The 21196-nt window shown below is 40.7% G+C and overlaps 1 pseudogene; it reads left to right on the top strand.

Annotated features, from left to right (window-relative positions):
- The first annotated feature begins 16 nt into the window (after nt 1-16).
- LOC138378220 (zinc finger protein 75D-like) lies at nt 17-9909 on the top strand (annotated as a pseudogene).
- Nucleotides 9910-21196: the final 11287 nt, after the last annotated feature.

Below are 21196 nucleotides of genomic sequence, written 5' to 3'. Positions count from 1 at the left end.
TCACACAGGAGAGCATCATCCCCAGAATGTCAAACAGGCTGTGTTCCTGGTAGAATGCTTGCAGAGAAAACCTGATGGAACAAAGAATGAGGTAAGACAAAAGATTCCTTACATATGCAATGAAATAGGATAGTGGTGCATATATTGGGGTGGGAGGTTGTGAGGGAATAAGAAAGATTGAGTCACTCTTCTGTTGTTCCTTTAGGACAACTAGGTGGGATCCGAAATCACAGACATGCAGTAATAGTCAGGCCAAGGGTTTCAGAGTTCCTGGCAGAGTCTTTCCTGGCGTAAGAGAAAAGAAATATATTTTTTCCCAATTTAGGACCAGTGTGAATTGAAAGTGGTGGGCCTAGTGTGGCATGGCTAAAGAAGCACGACTTAAGTTCTTAGAAACAGAAATAAAAGGCCAGAAGGAGTTGGGAAAGGAGAAAAGGTCCAAAAAATGGACACTGCTTAGAGAGACCAAAGGAGAGAAACAGAAATATAAATCAAACAACTCTAGGGAGACTGCAATAAAAGAGAAGAAATAAAAAGGGAAAAAAGGGAAACAAAGATATGGAACAAAGACAAATGCCAACAGAGAAGTGGAGGGAATCAGGATGCTGAGGGGTAGTGTCCTCTGTAGTGGGAACACGTATCTCTGGGCCGGGAGAAAAGAGCCTCCAGTGCCCTCCCTTTGTGGCCTGTCCTTGGCCGTGCTGGAGAGTGGGGAACCAAGGTATGCCTCTGGGAGATGGCAGCACACTTCCTTTCCTCAGGAGCCCACCTTAAAGAATCCGAGGCAGGACATATTTTTGATGTCTTATTACAACCAAGTTATGTGGAGGGAGGTTGGAGCCCTACTCTTCCCCCATCCTCCATTCCATTCTCTTTCCCCATGAAATGTTTCCCTGGCTATGGGAGGATTGGAAATTCTGGCTGACAAGAATGAGTTTTTTAATTCAATTTCTTATCCTTTGGAGAAAACTAGGAGATAGAAATCCATAAAGGCAAGGACCCAAGCCAATAAAGCAAGCCAGTGAAGGGGAACAGGCAGGCTGCCCAACGCTGCCTATAGCTTGAGCTGGGTCTCTGTGCACAGGGATGGGGATTGCTGGGTTGGAGGGGTAGTGGCATTGTTCATAGCCTTTTCCATTTTATCCTAACTTTCCCAGATTTTGAGTATAGTTCTTTATGGGAGCATAGTGGCACAGTACCTCCTCAGTCTTTTTATTCCTTTCATTAATGTCACGTACTCCCCAAATCTGGGCCCTACTCTTGTTCCTCCCTCCACTACCACCCCAAAACCAAAAGTAAGTTCTGTGTTGATGAGGATGGGGATTATTTCTAGGTCACAGCCCATGAGCTGGGAAAGGAAGCAGTGCTCGTGGGAGGAACAGCAGTGGCCCCAGGCTTCAGGTGGAAGCCAGGAGAGCCCCAACCGATGGGCATGTTCCAGAATGAATGTTGGAACACACGCCAGGTACTACGAGAACAGCTGAGCAGGAATACTCACAAAGAAACCCATCCTATATATGAAAGAGGTGAGGAGCTTGATCATAATTCTTTTCTCCTGGGAGCTGTGAGAGTAATTGGTTCAGCTAGGATGTCATGGGAAATTTCCAGGTGTACAGCTATGCTAGCAGCTGTGATGTCTCCCAGGTGGGATTACTGTAGATCAAAGGTGGGTGAAGGTCGGGGTTGGCCTGGGGGACAGAAATATCCAAACCACGAACCCTGATACTCACACTGTGAACGCTGCTCCTTTGAAATTTGAAAGAAGAGAAGAAGATGGAGCAGGGGCAGGTGGGGCCACCTCACTCTCACAAGTTGCAGGAGAAACTGGGATCAGACATGAGCTGTCAATAGCAGAATGTGAAGAAAATTGTACAACAGGGAAAAACTAATGAAAGAGAAAAGTCTTCCACATTTCCTGCTGTACACTGGGGACCTAAGTCCTTCATTTTCAGACCTATTTTGCCCAGCTCAATAAACAATTTATTTTATGGGAGGAAAAATGTATGTATTTCCTTTTACTGATTTCTCTCATGAAATCTGGAGAAATAATGAACTAACCGGGGAACCAGTTCTATGAGTGGTGAATATTTGGTTCTTATTTACAATGAAAAGGCCACTTCTGGGCACCACACACACACTTGTCAAGGTGACCTGTCTTTAGTGAAGGCATCCTGATGTATTTTAGAAATCAGCTCAGGATGTTCGTAAACAGGAAAGAGACATTTTCTCTGGCTTTTTTCCACTTACAGCTGCGCAGGCTGAACAGATTTTAGTCTCTTCTGAGCAGAAAAGCCCCAAAGACCAGAAGATGGCATCTGAGCTCATCTTGCCTAAGTCCCAGGTGAGCTGTACTCTCCAGGTTTTTCAGGCAACCTGAACATGGCCTTGTGTCTGCTTGCCCCTGCTGACTAGGACCCATAGTGTCCAGCAGGTGCTTTGAGGCATGTTGGCCCCAACTGTCTTCTAGCCAAATAGGCTTGGCACTGTGGGAATTGGGCACCTCCTAGGCTGTTGACTGATCCTCTTTGCTTCTTCCTTTCTGCCATCTCGCTTTGCTTTTTTCCCCCTAAATCTTGTGTTGTTAACTTCTTCTGCCCCTGACCTACTGTGTAATTCAGAGACGGGTGGTAGGACAACTTCTAGAGTGGCAAGTACTAAACTACAGCCCATTCTGTTCTCTAGAGTTTGTTGACGTTTGAAGATGTGGCTCTGTATTTTTCTGAGGAAGAATGGCAATTATTGGATACTTCTCAGAAGACTCTCTACATGAATGTTATGCAGGATATCTATGAGAATGCCATCGGCATAGGTAAATATTCCTTCCTTCTGTGTAGAAGTTGAATGATATGTTATGTCCTCGGTTTATGGAAAATGGACCCTGTGAGAGAGTCCCAGTGTTCTAATAGCTGGTTGGTTCTCAGCTTGATGGTGTGGGGGAAAGAAAAGGCTTACCTGGTTCACCAGGGGAGCTTTTTATTAATACACATGTCTCACTTCTACATTCTAAATAGAATTCTTGATCTATCATACCCTCACCTCCACCCTAAAAACCTTCTCTTGTCATATCTTTTCCATCTCAGTAAAGGGAACCCCCATTTACCCAGTTGCCAAGGCCAAAATCCTGTCACTCATCCTTGACTCCAATCTTTCTGTTATACTCCACAGCTGATCCATTGGCAGGTTCTCTTAGGTCTATCTTCAAGCTACAGCCTGAATCCAGCCATGTCTCAAGCCCTTCCACTTTCATCATCCTTGTCTAAGCCACTATCATGTCTAACCAAGTCTACTTCAGTATAACGGGATTCCCATTCCCTAAGTTGTTTTCCTCTATCTGCCTTACATTTACTTCTTAGCTTCCTCATTGCATATCTACCCACATCCACAGTAGAGTATAAAGAAGATATTGGATCCAAGATTCTGCCCATTTAAACATTTGGAGTAAAAAAAAAGTATAAAAGTGTTATTCACTCTACCTGACGGTAGTCTGGAATTGAGATGACCGTCCATGACCTCAAGGTTTTATTCTCAGAGCATTATTATTGCATCCTGAACTTAAAGTGACCTATTTAGAGCAAGGGGAAGAACCATAGATCCAAGGTCCCCAAGAGTTCAGGGATAGCCTTAGAGAGTCTCCTACAGGTAAGTGTATACATGGGAAGAGGACAAACATTCCTTGTAGAAACCTTTACAGGGGCTTAACATGTTAAGACTCTGCTCCTATATTTTTTCAGTTGAAGTTTTTATTGAGATAATTTTAGATGCACACGTAGATTTAAAATGTAATAACAAAGAGAACCCATGGACACTTTACGCAGTTTCCCACAGTGATAACTTTTGCAAGAGTATTGTATGATATCACAACCAGGATATTGATACAATCCACTGATCTTATTCAGATTTCTCCAGTTTCACTTGTATTCATGTGTGTGTGTGTGTGTGTGTGTGTGTGTTTTAGTTCTATACAATTCTATCCCACGTGCAGGTGTGTGTATTCAACACCACAGCCAAAGTATACTGGACAGTTACATTAGCACAAGGATCCCCCGTGTTGCCCTTTTAAAACCGTGCACACTTCCCTGCCACACCCGGTGAACCCATGCCGACCACTAATCTGTTCTACATTCTTAAAATTTTGCCATTTGAAAAACGTTATGTGAATGGAATTACAAAGTACGTAACTTTTTGGGATTAGCTTTTTTCATTCAGAGTAATTCCCTGGAAATGTATCGAAATTGTTGCATGTATCAGTAGTTCATTCCTCTTTACTGCTAAGCAGCATCCCTTGGAATTGATATGCCACCATTTGTTTAACCATTCACCCAAGGAAGGATATTTTTGCTGTCTCCAGTTTTTGGCTCTTATGAATATAGCTGCCATGAACATTTGTGTACAGGTTTTCGTGTAGAGATAAATTTTCATTTCTCTGGGATAAATGTCTCAAGTGTGCAAGTGCTGGTTGATATGGTCATTATTAATGCATATTTAATTTTATAAAAAAGTACCAAACTGTTTTCCACAGTGGCTGCATCAGTTTACATTGCCTCTAGTAATGTGTGAGAGACCCAGTGTCTCCACATCCTTGCCAGTGTTTACTGTCAGTACTTTTTAAATTTTAGCCACTTTGATAGGTGTGTAGTGATATCTCATTGTGTTTTTGATTTGCATTTCTCTAATGGCTAACGATTGTAAGGTTTTTTGGAGTGGCCGGCGCCAGAGAAAGAAAGACGAGCAGAGTTGAAAGGGCTAAGTAAAGAGGCTTTATTGGAGCACTCCCGGGTGGGGGTAACGAGTCCCGAGAGATGGACCCGGGTGAGCCTCACGGGACCCACGGAGTGGGCCCAGAGAAGCCGTGCCGCCCAGAAGTCTGGGTGGGTTTATATAGGTTCTTAGGGCTGGGGCATGGCAGCTTCCTCAGCCAGGAGATGTTGGCACTAGGAGTAAGGAATTTCTTTGTTTCAGTTTTGGGGTGGGTATTGAGGGATAGGAGGGGCTGCTGCTTTTTTCATTAGGGAAGGGAGGGGTACCTGTGACCAGACCTAGAATCTAGATCTATATTCTAGATTCTAGGGCTTTGTTGGATAAATGGTTTGCAAAGAATTTTTTCCTAGTCTGTATATCATCTTTATATTCTTCCCACGGGCTTCCACAAAGTAAAAGTTTTTAACTTTGATAAGGACTGATTTTCCCTTTTGTCCTTTTATAGATTGTGTTTTTGGTGTCAAGTCTAGAACTCCAACTAGCTTACCTCTCTATCCCTAAAATTTTCTGCTTTGTTTTCTCCTAAAATTTTATAATTTAAAATATTTTACATTTAAGTCCCTGATTCATTTTGAGTTAATTATTATATAAGATGTGAGGTTTAGGGGTTTTGTGTTTTTTTTTTTCTTTTTGCCTGTGGAGGTCCAATTACTTCAGCATCATTTGTTGAAAAGGCTGTCCTTCCTCCATTGAATTGTTTTTGTGCTTTTTCATCAAAGATCAGTTGGGCACATTTGTGTACATCTATTCTGTTCCACTGAGCTGTGTCTATCCCTCTGCCAATATTGCACTGTTTTGATTACTGTAGCTGTATAGCTAGCCTTCATATCTATCAGGTAGAGTGATTCTTTCCACTTTATTCTTTGTCAGTATTCTTTCAGCTATTCTGGGGCCTATGCCTTTCCATGTAAATTTTAGTGTAAGCTTATTTATGTCTACAATAAACTTTGTTGGGATTTTGCCAGAAGTTGCATTCAAGCTATACATCGGTTTGAGGAGATTGACATCTTTACTATTAAATGTTGATTCTTCCAATCCACAAACACAGTATGTCTTTATTAAGTTAGGTCTTCTTTAATTTCTTCCAGTAACTTTTTGTAGTTTTCAGCATACATATACTCTGTATGTTTTGGTGAGTATATGCCCTAGCTTTTCATTTTCATTGGAGCAATTATAAATGGTATTATTTTTAATTTTGGTTTCTGCATGTTCATTGTTTTTAGATCGGAATGCCATTGATTTTGGGTTTTGTTATTTTATCCTGTGACTGTACTGAATTCACTTATTAGTTCTAAGGGGTTTTTTGGTAGATTCCTTGAGATTTTCTACACAGGCAATCCATATGATCTACAATACATTTGATTTCTTTGTCTTGCCTTATTGCATTAGATCCACTATGTTGAATAAGAGTGGTGACAGCAGACATCCTTATCTTGCTCCCAATTTTAGCATGAAAACATTCAGTCTTTCACCATTACCTATTAAGGGGTTTTTGTTGATATTCTTTATCAAGTTGATATAATTCCTAAGTTTATGAGTGTTTTTTTAATCATAAATGGATGTGGTATTTTGTCAATTACTTTTTCTGTGTCAGTTGATGGAAACATATGATCTTTTCTCTTTAGTTTGTTGATCAGGTGGGTTATGTTGATTGATTTTCAAATGTTGAACCAGCTTTGCATACCTGCAATGAATCCCACTTGGTCATGGTATATCATTCTCCTTATACATTGTTGCACTGTTGCAACAATGCATTGTTGCATTGTTGCACTGAGTTTGCCAATATTTTGTTGATAATTGTTGCATTTAAATTCTTGGGAAATGTTAGTGTGTAGTTTTTGTTTCTTTTAATTTAGTACTGCCTATGTATGGTTTTGGTATCAGGGTAACACTGTCCTTATAAAATGAGTTGGGTAGTATTTCCTCCTCTTTTTTGGAAGACATTCATCACAGTCGTTAATTCTTTAAATATTTGGTAGAATTCTCCAGTGACACTATCTGGATCTGCATATTTCTTTTGGGGAAGCTTTAAAATTATGAATTCAGTTTCTTAATGGTCATAGTACTGTTCGGGTTATCTGCTTCATGTTGGTTGGATTTTAGTAGTTTCTGGTTTTCAAGGAATTGTTCCATTTTCCCTAACTTTTAAAATTCGTGAACTTAAAGCTCATGGTATTCTCTTATGTTTTTAGTTGCTGTAGAATGTGTAGTGGTATGCTCTATTTCCTTCTGGATATTGGTGATCTGTGTCTTCTTTTTATTTTTGTCAATCTTGATAGAGTTTTATCAGTTTTATTAATTTGTTGAAGAGCATACCTTTTATCGATGATGCTCTCTGCCCTCATAGGTATTTCCTTTTTCATTCTGCTTTGGGCGTATTTTCCCTTTTTTCTAGTTTCTTGAGGTAGGAACTTAGATTATTGATTTGAGGCCTTTCCTCTTTTCTATTGTTAACATTTAGAGCTATAAATTTCTCTCTGAGAACTTCTTCAACTTGAATTCCATATATTTTGATATATTGTAATTTTATGTTCATTCAACTCAATTTTTTTATTTCAGCTTATTATGGGGGTACAAAAGTTTAGGTTATGTATATTGCCCACGCCCCCCACCCCCCGAGTCAGAGCTTCAAGCCTGTCCATTCCCGAGACAGTGCACATCACACTCATTATGTAGGTAGACAGCCATCCCCTACATCTGTCTGACACCCAATTGGTGTTATTCCGAAATGTGGACTTAGGTGATGATCAGGGAAACGAATTTGCTGCTGAGTATATGTGGTGCTTGTGAGAGGTGAAAGCTGTGGGTCCTGTTTCAGTCTTCTGCATGTGGCTATCCAGTTTTCCCAGCACCATTTATCGAATAAAGATTCTTTTCCCCAGAGTATATTTTTGTCTGCTTTGTCAAAGATTAGATGGCTCTATGAGGATGGTTTTATATCTGGATTTTGTGTTCTGTTCCACTGGTCTGTGCCCCTGCACTTGTGCCAATGCCATGCAGTTTTAATAACCACGGCCTTGTAGTATAGTTTGAAGTCTGGTAAATTAATATCTCCCATTTTGTTTCTATTGCCTAAAATTTCTTTTGCTACACGGGGTCTTCTCTGGTTCCATACAAAGCGTAAAATTAGTTTTTCTGTATCTGTGAAAAATGATGTTGGTAATTTAATAGGGATTGCATTGAATCTGTAGATCACTTTGGGTGGTATAGACATTTTAACAATGTTGATTCTTCCGATCCACGAGCATGGTATGGTTTTCCACCTGTTTACACGCTCTGCGATTTCCTTCCTCAGTTTAACTCTATTTTTAAATATCCTTTGAGACTTTGTGTTTGAATCATGGGTTATTTGGAAGTGTTTTGTTTGATTTCCACATGTTTTTAGGTTTTCTGGTTTTGATGTTTAGTTTGATTACATTTTTGTCATATTTCCATTGTTTGATCATTTTGTCTATTATGTTAGGAAAGTCTGGGTCCTAGTTAAATCATATTTTATTTTAGCAGGCAGTCACCCTGTTTTAGTTTAGCATAGAGGTTCTTTCCTTCTTTTGTAGGATATGCTTCCAGGGATAATTTTCAGAGCCTGTGTGGTGTTATTTTGGTCTCCTTGGTTTATCTGGTACTTCTGGGGCTCCCATGGGTCCTTGCTGCTGCTGCTGTTGCCTGAGAGTGTGGAAAGCATTTTCTTAGGCTAGGGTATATCTCAGTGGGGAAGGAGAGTCTCAGACCCATGGGGATTAAGAGACTTCATAGTCCAGGCCGCTTGTTGTGGCTGTTTCCCTCTTGCCAGTTCTGCCTGCCCACTTTGGTGTCTCCTACTGAGTGGAGGGATTCTCATATCTACAGTATTCCAGAGGCTTCCCAAGCACTCCTCTTGATGTGGCTGGGTCCGTACTGCCAGTTCTGCTTGTACGTTTTGGTATCTTTCGGCTTGGGTTGAGGAGAGTCTGTAGCCCAGTAGGGAGGGCAAGTTCCTCTCCTTGCCACTTACTGTTGACAGGACTCCAGGCTGATCCCCTTTGCCAGTGATGTGTGGTTTGCTTGATGTTGTCAGGTTTCCCATTCATGCTGGGGAAGGAATAAACCTACCCAGGAAGCCTTCTGTTGATAGGTTGAGGGTTGGAAAAACCTGGGATCTGGGTTGCCTTTTTCTTTTGGGTATGGGGATGTAAGACAGCCTGCTACATTATGATTCTAGTTCTGGGGTCCAAAACCGGTTTGTCTTTTTCTTAACACTTTTTAGAATTTTGTTTGTGTTATCTCTAGCATTATTTAATGGGTTTGTTGTTATGCCTCATGGGGAGGATCAAGGAGAAATGAACTAGAAACAACTTGTTCCTGTATTTTTTTTTAAAAGCAATCATCATTGACTTTTGTCTCCATTTGTGTAGTTTTCTTGTACTGAGATGCAGATGGCTGATTCTTCTGTTGATTCTAACAGGGTTAATGCTCAAAAAACACACTGGAAACGATCAGCCTGTATCTGTTCCTGCATCAGAAATAGAAATACCAGGATGCAAAGTATCAGAAAAGACCAGAATGGAAGTTTCCCAGAAAACAACGAACAAGGAAAATCATGGTGATACACACAGGGTTCACAAATGGTGTCGAGCTTTTCCAGGGAAGAAAAGGAAGAAACTTTCAACTTCTAAAGAAGATCTTCCAAAACTTACAGATCTTCGTGGGAAAGGCCACACAGTAGAGAAACCTTTTACATGTCAGGAATGTGGGAAAAGCTTCAAAGTTAGCTCTGACCTTATTAAGCACCAGAGAATTGACACTAAATAGAAACCCTATAAATGTCAACAGTGTGATAGGAGATTTAGATGGAGTTGAGATCGTAAGAAGCACTTCATGACACACCAAGGAATAAAACCATATAGATGCTCATGGTGTGGGAAAAGCTTTAGTCATAATACACATCTACAGACACACCAAAGAATTCACACAGGAGAGAAGCCCTTTAAATGTAATGAATGTGGGAAAAGATTCGTTCAGAACTCCCACCTTATTAAACACCAGAGGACGCACACAGAGGAGCAGCCTTATACTTGTAGCGTATGCAGGAGAAAGTTTAGCAGGCAGTCAAGCCTTCTTAGACACCAGAAACTCCACAGGAGAAGGGAAGTGTGTCCAGTGTCTCAGGTTTGAGGAAAGTCACCATATTGAGCTTGGCCTTATAAGTGAGGAAAGAATACAAAATTATAAGGCACCCAATGATAGAAATCTGTCCTCAACAGAAAATTTGGGAGGGGTACATGTCATGGTTTACAGAAGGGAATCTAAGTTGTCTCTCTTATTCAGCATTCTCTCTTCAGTGCCTAGCAGAAGACTGTTACATAATGAATATTTTATTTTGTTTTATTTTTTTGTATTTAAATTTAAATGTTATGTGTACTTGTTTCACATTGTCTTTCTTGGATGGCGTTCATGTTTCAAGTATTTCAAGAGTTATATGTTCTCTTTTTGGATAATAATGAGTATGTTATAAATAAAAGAATAAAAATATAGCTTCCAGGTATCTGTAGCTGTCTATCTTATTTATCTGATCACTCAGATCTTCCCCACCCTCAGTCACCTAAATTCTTCAGGTATAAGGTCCTTGGCAAATATATGATAGACATGAGTCCTACTCTCATTCTTCGTTCTTTCTCAGGAGAGATGGAAAATAAGAGTATTTAGGTACTCTAAAGGGAGCTCAGAGAATTACTGAGTTAGGGACAGTTTCAATGGTTACCATTCTGTCTGCATGAACAACCAAGCCCCAGGGCTCAGGGAAATCTACTCTAGAACAGGAAGAAAGGATTCAGTGTTTACCCTGGGAGAAATGCCCCCATTGTAGTTGCTTCTCTCCTGAGTACCCACTACTGCAATGTCTTCTGTCAAGGAATTCCCAGCAGCAGAGGAAGGCCTGAATGCCAGTACAGACCTAGGGACCTTGCAAGCACTTGATAACTCTCCTCCTGCTGATCCTCTCAGTACAGGCATATAGAATGAAATGGTGAGGGAGGCAGTCTGCGCCATCATCCAGGTATCTGTCTCTTTCTAGAAAGCACATGACAATGGTGAACAGACTCTTTTGACTTTGATTATGTGAACTTCAGTCTTTCAGATTGGTGCCACACTGCTCCAGGGCCTAAAGGGAGTCCCATTGTGGTTGCTCAGTCACAACCCTGTATACCTGAATGCTCTGCAAGAAGGTCTAAAGACTTTGCAAAACTGATTTACTAAGAATGGCAAGGAGAGCCCTGTGGCCTCTTAGCCTTGGTGCACATCTGATAGGAGAACAAAGTAAGGCATGTGGCTTAGAGGGATGGCCCCAGTCAGAGCCAGGCCAGATGAAAACTACTTTCTGATGCTACTGGTTTCCCTCAATTCCCCACTGGCCTAAGTGACTATCTCTTAAGAAAAGATAATGTGGTGTGAAGGGACTTGGGAAGGCTGGGATTTATATCTATGCCATCCTGGTTTGTGATGTTGGCCAAGGCTTCCATATGTTTATTTATCGTTTCATAAAATTTTAATTTTTAATGAAAATTACATGTTTCATGTTAAATTTAAATATTAAACAAAACTCCTTTGTTACCAAATTGCCCAGAAATGGCCAGTGTTCACTTTTTTGGAATAAATGCCTTCAGATATTTTTGCCACCAAGAGACCTTTCTAAGCCTGTTTTCAGGCTTATAAAATGGGGATAATAGTTCCTACCTCTCAGGCTGCTCTTAGTATCAAATAAGACACACATGTGAACATGCCTGACACAGTGATTGGCCGCAGTACATGTTCTGTAAACATTTGGAACGTCATCTTTCAGCTAGTTATTTAGGAAAGAAAATAAACTTTGTCTACTTGTCCAGTTGGATTACTATAGTGGACCTTGTATTAATCAGGACTTTGAGTTTTCAATATAAGTAACTCAACTCCAACTAGCTGAAACAAAAAAAAAAAAAAGAAAGAAAGAAAGAAAAAGAAGAGTAGGAGGAAGAGAAAGAATTTATTGGATTATGGAACTGAGAAGTCACAAGAGTGAAATTTTTTCCAGGCTTTCTGGATGCAAAGGTTCATATTATTTCACCAGGACTCTATTTACCCAGTCTTTGTCTCCAACGGGCAGCTTCTCTTAGTAGGAAGACAGCCACTTGCAGCCCTGAGCCTGTACAAGAACTTCAGCTAGCCATTCCAAAGAATCTTTCTTGATAGTTCAACAAAAGCTATTTTCTTAAAATAGCAAAAGATGCATGCTCAACCCCAAATCCATCACTATGGCCCAAGTGGGTAGGAGATAAGATGATAAAGAGGTATTTTGATTATGCAGGCCTGAGGTCATGTGTCCACTCCTGAGGTTAGAAGAAGACACACGAGCCCCACATGTGTGGCCTGAGCAGCATATAAGAATGGGAGAGAGTTGGTACCTTGATGGCTGTGATGTTGGACAAACAGCATGTGTCCCTTTAGCCTCCTCACTTTCTTACCCCCACTCTGGTCCCTCTCAGTCCATCATGCACACTGCTTTTAGAGTAGAACAAGCTGCAATTATGAAAATGTTCTTGGTTGAAAATTCTTCAGGAGCTCTCCAGTGCTTTCAGCATGAATTTCAAATGCCTTAGTGTAGGACACAAGGTCTTTCACAAACTGGCCTCTGCCTACTTCTCTGCCATCATCTTATTCCACATATATCTCTAATTTCTGGACATAATCAATCTGCTTAATACACTATCTTGACAATATGTACCTTGTTCAAGTATAGTCTTCCTTCTAAATGTCCTTTCCCATCTATCCCCTCTTTTATAAAACCTAGTAAATTCCTTTCCCCCTTCAAACTCAGTTGAACGTTCATCATGTCTTTTGAAAAGTCTTTCCTTCTTGTAAGTTTGCTTAAAATATGTTCCCTCTGCTCTACTAGCATTCAGTGGTCAACTGTCTTATACCAGTTCTTGTAAGATGTATTTTCTAGTTTACATGTCTGCTTTCATTTTACTGTAGGCTCTTTTTGTGGCGAATGATTTCAATGTATTCACCCGTAGTACTTGGCCCAGAGCCTGGCTTACATTAGGAACCTGGAAAATATTTAAAAGAACTGGACACTCAGCACTTGCCAGGCCCCTCTAGCATAAAATCCAGAACAACAAATTTCACCTTCTCTGATTTTAAAATTATTTGTGGAGGCCATTATTTTTTCAGAGTAAACTTTATAAAACTTTCTACCTAATTCAAGACAGTATATTAATGGGTGACAAGACTATTGACACACTTAAGGAACTGAGTTCAGCTTATTCACTTGTTGGGACTTCTCAGGCCATTGTGAGGTCCCAGATGGAAGACATCACATTTGGTTCATTGCCCCGCACCCAGTGCCTGCCTTACAAAAGATGCTTATTGAATATTCGGTGTATAAATCATTGCACATGGTTATGTGTTTCTAATTAGCCTCTCAATTGGTAATAAAGCTGAAAATATTTCTGTTTTATGTCATACACCTTGGTCCCCTCTCCTTTGCATCTCCTCAGAGCCCCTACTTTCACATTTATCCTTTTAAGTCTCCAGTTCTCCTCTATTTCCCTGTAGTCAGTAGGAAGTGTGTTATATTCTTGCCTCTACTTCTGTTAAGTCCAGATTGTAGGGCAGGGACAGCTAAATGGGAGTCAGACACCAAGAATCCCAATACAAGAAAGTCGTGGCCTCTACCTGTGTGTCAGGTGCAAGTGAAGACAAAACGGACTTGCAGGCCTATTGTAGGAGTTTCAGGGAGCCAGACCAGAGTGGATTCCGTCCAAAACTATGACATTATGGGTAGCAGAGTGTTATGGAATAAATTTATGTTGTTTAAACCACTCTTTGGTACTTTGTTACGGCAGCCCTGACAAACATGGGTATTTTAGGAAGCCTTTGTGTTCACTTCCTCTACCATTAAATGCTAAGATTTGGTGTGATCAAATGGAAACCATTCTAGATTCAGAATCAAAAGGTCCAAGCACTGACTGTCTGTTTTTCCTAAGGACCAGCAAGACCTTGAGCAAGTCAGGTTACCCCAATGAGTCTTGGTTTCTGCATCTCCGAGGAAAGATACTTATACTTGTTCTACTCCCTCACAGAATGGCTCTAGGATCATATTCATGGCTATGAAGTCACACTTTAATTATTGATCAGTTTCCAAGTGTTAGGGATTACTATTTCTCTCATTGCTATTATTCTGTAGAGGAGTTTGCAATTCTCATTTACTTTCCAAATTTTCCCAGTGTAATGGTGAAGATGCAGCCTTTGCTGCATTCTGTTTGGAGGGAATCCAACCATATTCAACTTCATGAGTTCTTCTCTTTGGCAAATCACATTTTATATAATTCAACAATCTCAGAGAAGAGCTCACTGCTCTGAGCTTTGGGGAGGTGATTAGACAGGTGTACAGGGTGCAGCAGGGGCCCCACAGCATCTACGAAGAATGTGATGGGACTGGGGACATTATGGGCACATTGTTGGATAACTGTTAAACACCTGACACACACAGACTTGTTCCATTATAGTCAAAGTCTTAGGTTATTTGTCAACTGTTCACTGAATCTACAGACCCAACTTAATTTTTTATGTTCATAGATGATTTTTCCAACAGTTTTAGATTTACAGAAAAATTGAGTGGAAAGTATAGACAGTTCTCATATTGTTAGCATCTTGCACCAATGTGGAATAGTTATTACCATTGATGAGCCAATATTTATACATTCTTATTTTTTTTTTTTTTTTTTTGAGACAGAGTCTCACTCTGTTGCCCAGGCTAGAGTGAGTGCCATGGCATCAACCTAGCTCACAGCAACCTCAAACTCCTAAGCTCAAGCGATCCTCCTGTCTCAGCCTCCCGAGTAGCTGGGACTACAGGCATGCACCACCATGCCCGGCTAATTTTTTCTATATATATTTTTAGCTGTCCATATAATTTCTTTCTATTTTTTTAGTAGAGATGGGGTCTCGCTCTTGCTCAGGCTGGTCTCGAACTCCTGAGCTCAAATGATCCGCCCACCTCGGCCTCCCAGAGTGCTAGGATTACAGGCGTGAGCCACCGCACCCGGCCTATACATTCTTATTAACTGAAGTCCACGATTTATATAGGTTTTACTCATTGTGTTGCACATTTTACGGGTTTTGACAAATGTAATTAATCCCACTTGATCGTATTGTATATTGCTTTTTATAACATTATTGGATTCGGTTTGTTAACATGGAGAACTTTTACATCCACATTCAAGAGAGATATTGGTCTATAGTTTTCCTTTTTTATATTGTCTTTGTCTGGTTTTGATATTAGGTTAATGCTAGCCTCATAGAATGAGTTAGGAAGAATTCCCTGTAATTCAATTTCTTAGAAGAGATTCTAGAGAATTAGCATAATTTCTAATTTAAATGTTTGGTAGAATTTACCACTGAACCCAGCGGGGCTTTGTGATTTCTGTTTTGGAAGGTTATTAATTATGGGTTCATTTTAGTAAATAGATATAAGCTTATTCAGATTGTGTCTTCTTATATGAGTTTCTATACATCACATCTTTTAGAAATTGCTTCATTTCATCTAGGTTATCAAATTTGTGGACTTAGAGTTGTTTACCTATTATCCTTTTAATGTCCATGGGATCATTGATCATGGTCCCATTTCATTTCTGATATTAGTATGTGTGTATTCTCTTTTTTTCCAGTTAGCCTAGCTAGAGGTTCAAAACTGTATTGATGTTTCCAAAGAGCCACATTTTAATGATATGGATTTACTTTATTTATTTTCTGTTTTTAGCAGAAAGGTTTTTTTTTTTTTTTTTTTTTTTTAGCTGTTGACAAAATTCTTTATTGCAAAACGGGATATATATTCAAATTGTAACACAATATTTATAAATAATGGAAATATAAAATGTCACTTATGTGATTAAATAACATTTACAAAACACTATCTTGAGAATTATAGTTTGATGATGTTTTTTATTTCAGAGTATTATGGGAGTACAAATATTTTTGGTTACATAAATCACTTTTATAATGCTTGAGATGCAGTTATAAGTGTGCCTGTCACCCAGATAGTGTTCATTATACCCGATGGATAGGTTTTCACCGATCCCCTCTTCCCCCTCCCCGCTGTTTGTGATCCGTTGAAATTTACTTCCCTCTATGCACATGTGTGGTCGTTGGTTAGTTCCAATTTAATAGTGAGTACCTGTGGTGTGTGTCTTTCCTTTCTTGAAATACTTCACTTAGGATAATGGTTTCCAGTTCTATCCACGTTGATGTAAAAGTTGTTAATTCATCTTTTTTATGGCTGAGTAGTACTCCATGATATACATATATCACATTTTCTTAACATGCTCATGCATTGATGGGCACTTGGGTTAATTCCACATCTTTGCAATTGTGAATTGTGCTACAATAAACATTCGTGTGCAGGTGTATTTTTGATAAAATGACTTCTTTTCCTTTGAGCAGAAAGTTTTAATTAGTGGGTTTAAAACAAGCAGGCATGAGTTCCAAGAGGTCACAGTCATGCTGTGATGGAGAGGTGGTTCCTGTGGCCTACCTGCACAGTCCATGTGGGGTGTGAGGGTCAGCGAGGCCAATCAAGTAGGCTGCATGCATCTGTCCCTAGGGAAGTGGTCACCAGGGAGCAGTTGTACAAGGCAGCTATCTGGAAGAACCACATTGAAGAACTGTTGTGGGAGGGCATGTAGAACTGGAAACTGTCAAGGGCGACTGAGTCCTGCTTCTGGTATGAGAAAGTCCAGATTATAGTTAAAATGGATGCTGAGGCAACATAAAATTATAAGTATTCACTACCTTTCACATACCTACACCCACTCCCCCCAAATTACCCCTGCATCAGCCACTTCACTGGCCCAGTCAAAGCTTTGGGGATACCTACAGTAGTTCACAAGCCAATAAAAATGCATGAAAACAACAAATTAGTAAATTGAATACCTAGAAATGTTCATAAAGCTTTCTGGTCTTCCTTTTCAAAGAAATCTCCCATACATTCTCATGAGGATTGCATGGAATTTTTAAAAAAAATCTTATGTGGAAAGAAGGAGGCAGCAGAGGTTAAACACAATTGATCATAGGTTGATAATTATTGTAGATGGATGATGTGAGCATGCAACTTCCTGGTATTATTTTTCCACTTTCACACATTTGCACATTTCCATAAATCTGCAAAATGCAGTCTACCTTAGAGAGCAACCACAAATATGATATTGTGAGCAATAAGGGCCTTATCAAGCTTATTTTTCTCTGGAAAGAAGGCACCCAAACTTAGCACCACATACTGGCCTTGGAATGTGTACTCACATAGAAAGGATCCAAGGTTCTGGAAATATGGCCCATCCCCAGACTTATCACCATCTGACCTAGACTGCAGATGCCAGGATTTAAGGACACTGGATTTATGAGAACAGACCTAAGACCAAGGAGCCCACTGAGGGTGATAAAAGCCACTCAGACCTTATCCTTCCACCAATTCAGTTGCTCAAATACTATGCAGTCTCTCTCTGTTGTGCCTGCAATGCCCTCTTTTAAGAGAGTGCCAGTAATGTCCTTTTAGGCAGTGTAAATATCCCTTTGAGAACATCAAATTGGCAAATGGTCAACAGCTTCTCACAGATAAATAGGAAAGTATAATAACACAGATATAATATGCACAGATAAAGTCTGAGTGCATATACCCTCTTAGGTATTGACAAGTAGTAGGAGCTCTACAGCTAGTCTGAAACCTGTCCTGGGAAGTTTCTGGATCTCCAGGCTTGCCCATGAGGATTCAAAAAGCATAGCAGAAGTTACTCTGCATTGACAGGACTGAGGTAGTTTTTATTTCCACTACTGAGCAGTGTTGAGTCAACAGAAGAGTGGTTCAAGCTATCAGAAATACACTTGGGTAATATTCAAGCTCTATTCCCATATATGCAATCAGGGTTGAGGAATGGTGTCTTCATCCCTTTGGGCAGTTATAAAAAATACTATATGCTGGGTAGCTTATAAAAAGCAGAAATTTATTTCTCACATTTCTGGAGGCTGAGATGTACAAGATAAAAGTGCCAGCAAAATTAGTTTTTCGTAAGGGCTAGATTTCTGCCTCACAGATGGTGCCTTCTTGTTGTGTCTTCACATGGTGGGAGGGGCAAAGGAGCTCTCCGGGGGGGGGGGGTCTTTATAAGGGCACCTATCCCATTCATTAGGGTTCTACTCTCATGACCTAATCGCCTACCACAGGGCCCGCTGCCTAATACTATCACCCTGTTGATTAGGATTTCAACCTATGAATTTGGGGGACATGAATTCATGCTATTACCATAGCAAATAATTATGACTTACTAGTCGTTGTTCCTCCTAGTCACTTCATATGTGCCAGTAAACAGTCAGACACACAGAATTCCTAATATCTTATCATTCTGTAGTGTAAAAATCATTCTTCTCAGCAGATTAGTGTAAGAGAACAATGTCTGACAACACGACATTGCCAATCCTTCCCTGGAACTCAGGATTTCTCATACACCAGATAACAGCAATGCCAGCATGTGCTTTTCCCAAAGAGTAAAGTGCTCACTGTATTCATTTCTCAGACAGCAGTATGATGCACGGTGTAGTCAACTGGGTTAAACTCCCACTTGCAACATTTCCCTGTGTGACTTAAACAAGGCATTTGAGCCACATGAGCGTGGAAGAAAGTAAAGCTAAGAAAAGACTGTCTGGGCCGGGCGTGGTGGCTCACGCCTGTAATCCTAGCACTCTGAGAGGCCGAGGCAGGTGGATTGCTCTAGCTCAGGAGTTCGAGACCAGCCTGAGCAAGAGCGAGACCCCCGTCTCTACTAAAAATAGAAAGACATTATATGGACAAGTAAAAATCTATATAGAAAAAATTAGCTGGGCATAGTGGCACATGCCTGTAGTCCCAGCTACTCGGGAGGCTGAGGCAGTAGGATCGCTTAAGCCGAGGAGTCGGAGGTTGCTGTGAGCTAAGCTGACGTCACGGCACTCACTCTAGCCTGGGCAACAAAGTGAGACTCTGTCTCAACAAAAAAAAAAAAGAAAAGAAAAGAAAAGAAAAGACAAGACAAGACTGTCTGGAAGAGAAGGTTAGAACAACGTGCCAGAAAAAGCAGGTCATGTTCAGAAGTCTCTCTATATTAGCACAACTTACTTACAAAAATGAGAGGGTGAGTGGTGAGCTTATCAAGAGCTATTATCCATAGGCCGAAGAAAATTCCTCAGGAACAGATGGAAGCAATACAATTTAAACCAGTTGAGAAGTAAAGACATTTTAGGAAAAATGCAAAATGAGAATCTGGCCCCATAACAAATTATTCTTTGCAAGAGGGTCATGTGGACCCATATCACACTCGACAGTGTGCATTGCTCTTTTTCAGCCCAGCAAAGGCAAATCCATGCTGCAGAAATTGAGCTCTGGTAGCTTTCTCATGGAATTTAAGGCTTGTTTATGTCATCCAAACATGGACTGACAAGAATCATAGAAAGACTGAAACCATGGTTTTCACCTCGTTCTACAGCAGATGAAGCTATGGAAAAATGATGATGCATATAGAAAAGCCAAGATAACCTTACACTCCCTGTAAGTCCTACCTCCTTCTTGAGAGCAGTTAACACACCTTTCCCTCCTGTAATGTCTCTTCCCCCACACCCCCAGCCCCTTCCATCCAGGTCAGGTACTTCTCACTGAAACCTAGGATCTCTCTGAGAGAGTTAGGATGGCAGGGTGAACCAGCTCTATATATTTATTCCCTGATTTCTGGAGGGCGACATCTCAGAGAACCTCTAGCAGCATTAATTCCTTTCCCATGTACTCCCAGATACCTGAGACCATGGCTACCTTAATTCGCACAATCTCTCATACAGAGCTGGGCTGAGGGAAGACCCCATATACTTGGACAATGTTCCCCATTAGCTAGGGGGCCAATGGAGTCAGGCATCCAGGCCATATCTGAATTTTGACAAAGGTTTATTACTGGATTCTTATCACTTGCTTGAGAGGCATTCTATAGCCATCATTCTCTGTTCCTGTTCTGGAGTTTCTCTGTAACTTATTAGCTCTGTTTCCCTGGGCAAGTGTCTTAAATTTCTGAGACATGCAAACTGGAGTTGGCTCCCTAGATGGCCATTAGCATGAAGGCAGATGATGAGGGCTAATTACTCAGCACATGGCCCATTGCAGGCGGGGAAAAGGCTTTGCAGCCATTTAAAATGGGGAGCTTCTGTTGGCGTGGATGCGGAGAGATAGGAACTCTCATACACTGGCTGGTGGGACTGAAAACTAGTACAAGCTCAGTGGAAAGTAATATGGAGATACCTCAAAGAGCTACAAGTAGAACTAGCATTTGATCCAGCAATCCCATTACGGGGCCTCTCCCCAAAGGGACAAAAGACATTGAATGTTTATAGCAGCACAATTCACAATTGCAAAGATGTGGAAACAACCCAAGTGCCCATCAACACATGAGTGGATGAATAAAATGTGGTATATGTATACCATGGAGTTCTACTCAGCCATAAAAATATATGGTGAACTAGCACCTCTTGTGTTATCCTAGATGGAGCTGGAGCCCATTCTACTAAGTGAAGTATCACAAGAATGGACAACCAACCACCACATGTACTCACCATTAAATTGGTACTAATTGATCATCACTTACGTGCATATATGGAAGTAACATTCATTGGGTGTTGGGCAAGTGGAAGGGTGGAGGAGAGGATGGGTATATACACACCTAATGGGTGTGGTGCGCACCATCTTGGGGATGGACACGCTTGAGGCTCTGACTCGGGTGGGGCAAGGGCAATATTTTAGGGTAACCTAAACATTTGCACCTCAAACACTGCAGCTTCGAAAACTAGAAAACAGATTATCGAACCTCAGACTACCAGGGTCCCTTATCTTAAAAAAACCAATGAAAATTTACAAGGTGTAGGAATAATGATGTCATTTAACAAAACTAACCATCAACCTACAACTACATTTGAAAGGAATCTGTTCATGGTCACTCCCATCCCAGAACCTCCTATCACATACGCTTGCTGACTTTTCTTTATGACCCTCATTACTAGATAGAAATTCTTATTTACTGCGATGTTTACCAGAGTATTGTCTATCTCTTCCCACTCGTATGTCAGCTCCATGACAGCAGAGATTTTGTTTGTTGTTCTTGTCTACTGGGCCCCCAGGATCTAGAACAGTGCCTGGCACATGATGGGTTCTCAGTAAATACTGCAGGAATAAATCAAATAAGAGAAGGGTTACATCCTGGGTAATTCCAGGCAACCTGTGGGAGGATCTGGTTTCCAGGCAAGTCACACCAAATCTGAATACTTCACTTTCCCACCTGCCTCTATCTAAACAGTATTTGTCCTCTCTCCTGATAATGTTACAGCTGGCTTGGAAGACATGCGATCCTGTCCTAACTCAGCTTTTTCC

Source organism: Eulemur rufifrons, chromosome 30 (genome assembly GCF_041146395.1).
Source record: "Eulemur rufifrons isolate Redbay chromosome 30, OSU_ERuf_1, whole genome shotgun sequence".
NCBI lineage: Eukaryota > Metazoa > Chordata > Mammalia > Primates > Lemuridae > Eulemur > Eulemur rufifrons.
Note: the sequence above shows the minus strand (reverse complement) of the source record. Positions and strands in the feature narration are given on the sequence as shown.